We start from the raw sequence: 6,597 nt of genomic DNA on the forward strand, positions 1-6,597 counted from the left end.
ATGGGGTACCCTGAGGTCTAGGGTCTCCACGTATCTGTGGATGATATTTTGCCGTGACAGATGCCGGTGCTTTTGGGGGAAAGAATGTCAGGATCTAAAAGTGGAGCTGCCTGTGGAGAATCATCACCTCAAAAGCCCACCCTCCCCTGATCAGACGATACCTCCAGCTCCGAAGAGCCAGAAGGGATCCCCAGAATCAGGGGGATTGGCTCCGAGGCTGATGTAGGAGCCTAGCTCACCTGCGCCGAAAACCCGAGAGGCAGGGTGGGATCCGACAACTGTCCGATCTGACTCCCCTCCCTGTACCCAACCAGACAGCGATGGTTCCTAGACTCCTCGAGTTCAGACAGAACGGAGTATGTCAGAGCAAGTGTTAGGCCCGAAGAATCCAGAATATGTCTTGGCGCTGATTGTTCCACTAGAATAGGTTGCAGACATACCAGCTCCGAGATCCCAGGTCGGCTCAGAGGAGGAATCAATGCTGAAAGAGAGGTCATGGTCGGTTCTGAATCCCTCTGGATTGGAGCAGATAGCAGTTTGGCCAGTGCCAGTATCCTTAAGAGTCTGCGCACCACACGATCCATGTCATCATCTGAAAGACTCCCGGAGGACTGAGAGGAGGGAGCAGGAGATCTGACTGTCTGCAGTATAGGAGATCTTAAGACAGGAGAAACTGGCTCCAATTCTGGGGACCAGCTCCGTAATTCAAACTCCGTCAGCATCGAGACAAAAGGAGCCAATGAAGGAGATTTCCTGGGTCCAGCATTCTTCGGATTCGCGGATACCACTTTAGTCAATTTTTTAGCTGGCTCCGAAAGCCCAGTAGAAGTGATGACTTTTTGGCTACATTTTCCACATTTCTTGAAGCCAGAAGGCTTGGTTTCCTTGTGATCTTTAGACATATTCAGAATACAGAAGTCAACCACAGCAATGACCAGAATAACAACTTAACAGTATAGCTAGTCAAAACACTACAAATAATTATATATATATATATATATATATATATATATATTTTTTTTTTTTTTAATCACAGGAAGAACAACCTTAATAATTAAAGCAGAGAAAATAAAGGAAGGGGTGGCAGTTCTCTAACTTAAATGAAGCTGCCTAGTGATAAGGGAAAGGGAACAAACAAAGGTAGCCCTCTAATTCAAATGGGCAACAGCAGCCCTCTAACTTAAACGGGTGATGCTTTAAAAGGAGCAATAAGTAACTAACAAACTTGTATATTAACCAAAATATAGTAGAAGGGAGCCCTCTAACTAAAAACAGGCTTAAAATGAGAGGTTTAAGCTGGGATAGGGAAGGGAACAAAGACCTAGTGGTAAAACGACGGCCAGAAGCAAAAACACAATTACGAACTCTCTCAACTAAGAAAGGTAATAAAACACTAATCGCCAAGTTTACAACAAGCAAGAGCAAAAGAAGTTTTCTCACTTAGCTTGAGCCAATATGGAAGCACCCAATCTGTTTAGCAGCAAACGAGATCTGGGGAGGATTCCTATGCCAGGAATGGATAGGGATACAGTCACGAGCCAGTGGAAGACCTCAAGCTTTTGTAAATGGTCGAGTCAGAACCGAGGATTGGTTCTGAACCCAACCAGTGAAGAATGAAGGTGAGATAGGACAACATCACATTGATCATTTGGAGCTGTGATATAGGATCTGAATTGCCTAAACATAGTAAGGCCAAAAAAAGCAATTACTAGAAAATGGAAATCAAAGTCTACACCAACTGTATTTGGGGTACTAAACATTACAAAAGAGATAAAAGCACCGAAGTAGGATCTTTGGAGAAGGGAAGGAGCAAATTACACAGAAGCAAACGGAAATTGTGGGAACATACATGCATAATAACGTTCAGCAGGAGAAGGAGTGAGATTTAAGAGAAGACAGGAATTCAGCATTTTTTTAAATGTTGGACTGGTGATAGAAGCAGAGAAAATGTGGTGCATATTGTATTTAAATGAAAAATGTTAAAATTGTTTTCTTTTCTGTTAATGTATGTTTTCCTATGTCTTGAGTAATAACTTAATAAAGAAAAAAAGGCAACAGAGATGATGCTCTGTACAAACAGCAGGGTAAAGCTTCTTCAGATTTTTCTCTAACCAAATGAACACTTATTTACTCATTTAGGCTCTAAAGCACCTGTAATAAATCACTAATACAGAAGTATGTCCTTATCATAATCTTGGATCCTTTCATTTTCACCTATGAGACCTTGAGATGCTTATCAGATCTAACCCAGCAAAACTACTGCTCCGACCTCGAGCCCCTTTAAGAACCATTTTCACCATCATTACCGCAGATCGTGTTTGGTGCTAGAAGATCATCAATGAAAAGGAGAAACCCTAGATAATGGAAATATATTTCATGTCCTATCAAGTGACAATCATATTGGAAGGACGAGAAGGAAAGATCAAATATTATATTAAGTACCATATCCTTTTCATTCCATTCATCTGATCAGACATGTGGATCAGAATCCCAAGCAACAAAAACATTTGGGTGGAATCTTGACAGGAGACCCTTTAAAACAGTGGCCCCAAAGGAAGCCCTAGCCCATGATACAACATCTAACTTGCACTGTTTAGCAAAGGTATGAAAGGTAGTCCATGTAGATTCTGCACAAATATCATTCAAGGCATTCCTAAATAAAAATGTAGAAATTGCCACAAACCTTGTGGAATGAACCTTTGTTTTGCAAGGTAGGTGTCAGTGGTAGGCTGTATTCACATAAAAATGAAAACTGAAAGCCACCTGGAAAGAGCGACCATTGACACATGGGAACCCAGCTTGTTAACTGCACTGGAAACAAACAGCTGTGGATCTTTTCTGAAAGCCTTAGTTTTGTGAAGGTAGAACCTTATTTGTCTATGAACATCCAAGATATGCAGGACATATTTGCCTTTGTTACCATAATATGGAAAGAAAACTGGCAATTGAATGTGTTGGTTCATGTTCACCTCAGGAGCAACTTTGGGAAGAAAGGATGGATTGGTATGGAGGAACATGCTGTCCTTGAGAAAAACTAAATATGGAAACAGAGTTTGCCGTTCTGAAACTCTTCTGGTAGAATTTAAAGCTGTCAAAAGGAAAGTTTTCCATGACAGAAACGTCAGTTGTGCTGAAGTCAGTTTGAAGGGAGGTTTTGTCAAGGCTTCTAATACAAAACTGAGGTCCTGAGGGATTGAGTCTTTAAATGGAGGCCAAAGGAGAAAATAGCCTTTAAGGAATGCCTTGCAAAGTTTATAAGATGCAACTGAACAGGCTACCTGATCAATATAATAGTTAGAAATGGCTGCAAGCTGGACCTTTATAGTGGAAAAATTAGAACCTTCATTGAATAAGATAGACAAGATGTGTAGGATGTCTAGAATAGAAGCAAAAAAGGATCAATTTTCTGGGCAGGAGCCCAAATGATGAAGTACTTTAATTTCCAGTTGTAACACTTATAGGTCAAATCCTGTTGAAATGCAGACAGAATCCTAAAAACATCAGAAGAAAAGGAAGGGTTATAGGGTTACTGGCCATAATTCAAAATGGAGAAGCCAAGAGGATGACCTCAGGTTGTGAAGGTCCAGGTGAGGCTTCCCCAGTGAGTAGGAAAGATCCTGTTTGGGATCCAGAATTTACGGAGGTTCCCTGATGTGAGGCCTTTACCATAAAGGGGCAATAATGATCTCCTGATAGCTTTCTGCAATGTCCTGGGAATCAAGGTAACAGGGGAAAGGCATATAATATAATATAATATAATATAATATAATATAATATAATATAATATAATATAATATAATATAATATAATATAATATAATATAGACTGGGAGTTCACTGATTGACTAGAGCAGGTCTTGGAGATTGTCCCTCTGGAGGGATTATGGCAAAGAATTTGATGCACTTTGTATTGAATGGGAAGGCAAAAAAGATTGCAGCAAGGTTGCCCCAGCAGTCAAAGATTTGTTGAGCTACTGCTGGAATGAGAGACCACTCACAAGGCATTAGGATTAACCTGATTAGCCTGTCTGCAAGACAAGTGAGAAACATGGGAATATACATTATGACTAGAAAGTAGAGCAAAGCTATCCCCATTACCACATCTTCATCACTTCCAGGCCTGGGGGATATGACCTGGCTGCCTCTTGTTTGTTGATATACGAAACTGCTATCATATCATCTGTTTGGACAGAAACTGAAAGATCCACAAACAAAGTGAATAATGAAACTGCAAGCGACTACTGTGACTCAAGTTATTAGAACAATGTTAAAAACTCGAAACTTAGATGCAGGCAGAAACTAGGGCAATATGGATGAAGGATACCCAAACAGTTGCAACAGTAGAAGGAGCAATGGATCTCATAAAAATTAATTTACAGTCGTATTTATATAAGCTACCTCTACATATAACTCCGTATGAATTGTGGAAGGATTTATTACTGAGCTATGCTCCAGATGCATGTAACTCTGTAGGAATTGCAGAAGGCGTCATTACTGGGTATATTACGGGTTTTATGAACAGCACTTCTGGCTAACATCAAAGATTCAAACAATACTAATTTCAATAACTTTAATCATACTTTGATTTAGGAATGGGGTCCATTCCCACCATGATATTAGAAACCCAAATTTAACCAAGAGAACTGACAACTATTTCCTGAAGAATTTCTCATCTGACATCATATTTTGTTAGATGAAACTTTACTAGCAAACAAAGTCATGCACTTGCAACATTAAGCATATGTTATTGGAAAAAGGCATTCCTTACACACCAAGAATAATGACAGTTTGATTGTTTTAGATAAAAAAGACAGTAGTCTACAAAGTAATTTCTTTTTTTTTTGTTACAGGATCTGTGAAAACTGGAATAGACCTCTATTAGAGTTACTACAAGCAGATTCATTATACTTATTTAAGATTAAGTTTCATGCATGTCATGGCAGCTATGGTTATAAACCCTTGCATTTATGGAACAGGGTTAATAAAGACATCATACTAAGGTCCTTAACCTGTTACACTGAAATGCTAAAACTCTACAGCTCACTGAAAATTTTTCATAGTCAAATGTCAGAGTGGCAGGCTCTTCACTTTACATATTTATCAGCCATGTTGCAGGTCCACTGACCTATCCTTCTCTCCTGGGCTTACTCTAACTACATACTATACCTGCTTCTCCATCTCTAAGTGATCGATGTCAGCGAGTGGTACCATTGATGGTCTCCCATGAGCACACTGAAATGGCAACTGACAGCTTGACAATGAGGCCATAAGAAGTTCACACTCTTCCAGATTAAGGTGGTCATTAAACTTTATGGCTCCTAGAACAAAATATAAATGCAAAATAATTATTTTAACCATAAGCTAGCCAAGGGCCTTGTACAAAATTTATTCTAGCTTTGTATAAATCCCAGGGTCATGCACATTATTACTTCATAGTCCTTAGGTAAGCATATCTCATACCTCCAGACAGAAGGGTGGATTCAGCCTGGACAATTTTTTTCACGTACTCGTATAGCAGTTCACTTCTCAGTTATGTTACAGCCTAACAGAACAGGTTTTGTACTACATTCATTACTCTGTCTGCCATGTACAAAATTACAAACACTATTTACAGCAATGTAAACAGGAATTCTCACAGCTGGCATCTCTGCAGACATGCAAATGCCTTTGAGAATGCTGCCATTCTTTATTATAATCAAAACTTTTAGAAAAATCTCTGTTGTTGGCTTTGAGTCATCTCATAATTCTGGAGCTACCTTACAAATAGGTTTTACCAGATTAATTCAATCACTTCTCTTTCTCTCTCCCTGGTATATGCACCTTTGCATGTGGTACTCTGCAAGGCTCTATGTTTTGGGACCAGTCCTGTCTCACTTTTTCTAATCAGTCTCAGCTAGGACCTAACCTTTTTTAATTTAACCATTTATGTGCAAAGAATCTTGTCATTAAGGTCTGTTGGGTCATTAGAGGGTTAGAAGACAAAATAACTGAAGCTGCTAAACAAGTACCTCTCTGTGTCTTCCCATAACTCTGAAGAAGGACGTGCAGCAGCTACTCTAACTGCAGGTCCCTTTACACCCCCTTTAAGACACATACGGCCTGTTATCCTGCTGCACACCTCCACCTACCTATCAAAGTATTTCTATTGACAGGGGGCTTACTAGTACCTGTCCCAGCATGTTATAAACCCAAGTATCCAATCAGAGGTATGACACTACTGCATCATAGTTCAACTGTAAAGATAGTGACTTTATTTCCAACTCCATTCTTCCAACTTTAGGAAAAATACTTGAGAAATTACTCTACAACTAACATGTCACCTCCAGCAATAGAGAATCCTGTCACAATATCAACACAGTTTCTGGTCAGGCAGGAGCACAATGACTTCCCTGCACAACTTAACAAATGACATTCATCAAAACAGAATCCAAATTTTACTGACTGCAACCATATTCAGTGACTTGGCCAAAGCTTTTGAAATTGTCAATCAGTCTTTTCTGGAAACCAGCATAAGTCCCTAAGCTACAGACTGGTTCAAAGACTTCCTCACTAACAGAAATCTCCAAATATAGCTAAGAACCGCAACCTCACCCAGAGC

General features: G+C 39.7%; 1 long non-coding RNA gene across 1 annotated transcript in view; it reads right to left on the bottom strand.

The window, feature by feature from the left end:
* The window catches only part of LOC122804170, a 117,162-nt gene extending 111,850 nt beyond the window's left edge, over window positions 1–5,312 (bottom strand). Inside the window, exon 1 of the long non-coding RNA XR_006365196.1 lies at window positions 5,166–5,312. This is a non-coding gene — a long non-coding RNA (uncharacterized LOC122804170). The remainder of the gene's footprint in view (window positions 1–5,165) is intronic.
* Between the last annotated feature and the right edge of the window lie 1,285 nt (window positions 5,313–6,597).

This window comes from Protopterus annectens, chromosome 6.part0, assembly GCF_019279795.1.
Source record: "Protopterus annectens isolate FY-2018-M chromosome 6.part0, PAN1.0, whole genome shotgun sequence".
Classification (NCBI taxonomy): Eukaryota; Metazoa; Chordata; order Ceratodontiformes; family Protopteridae; genus Protopterus; species Protopterus annectens.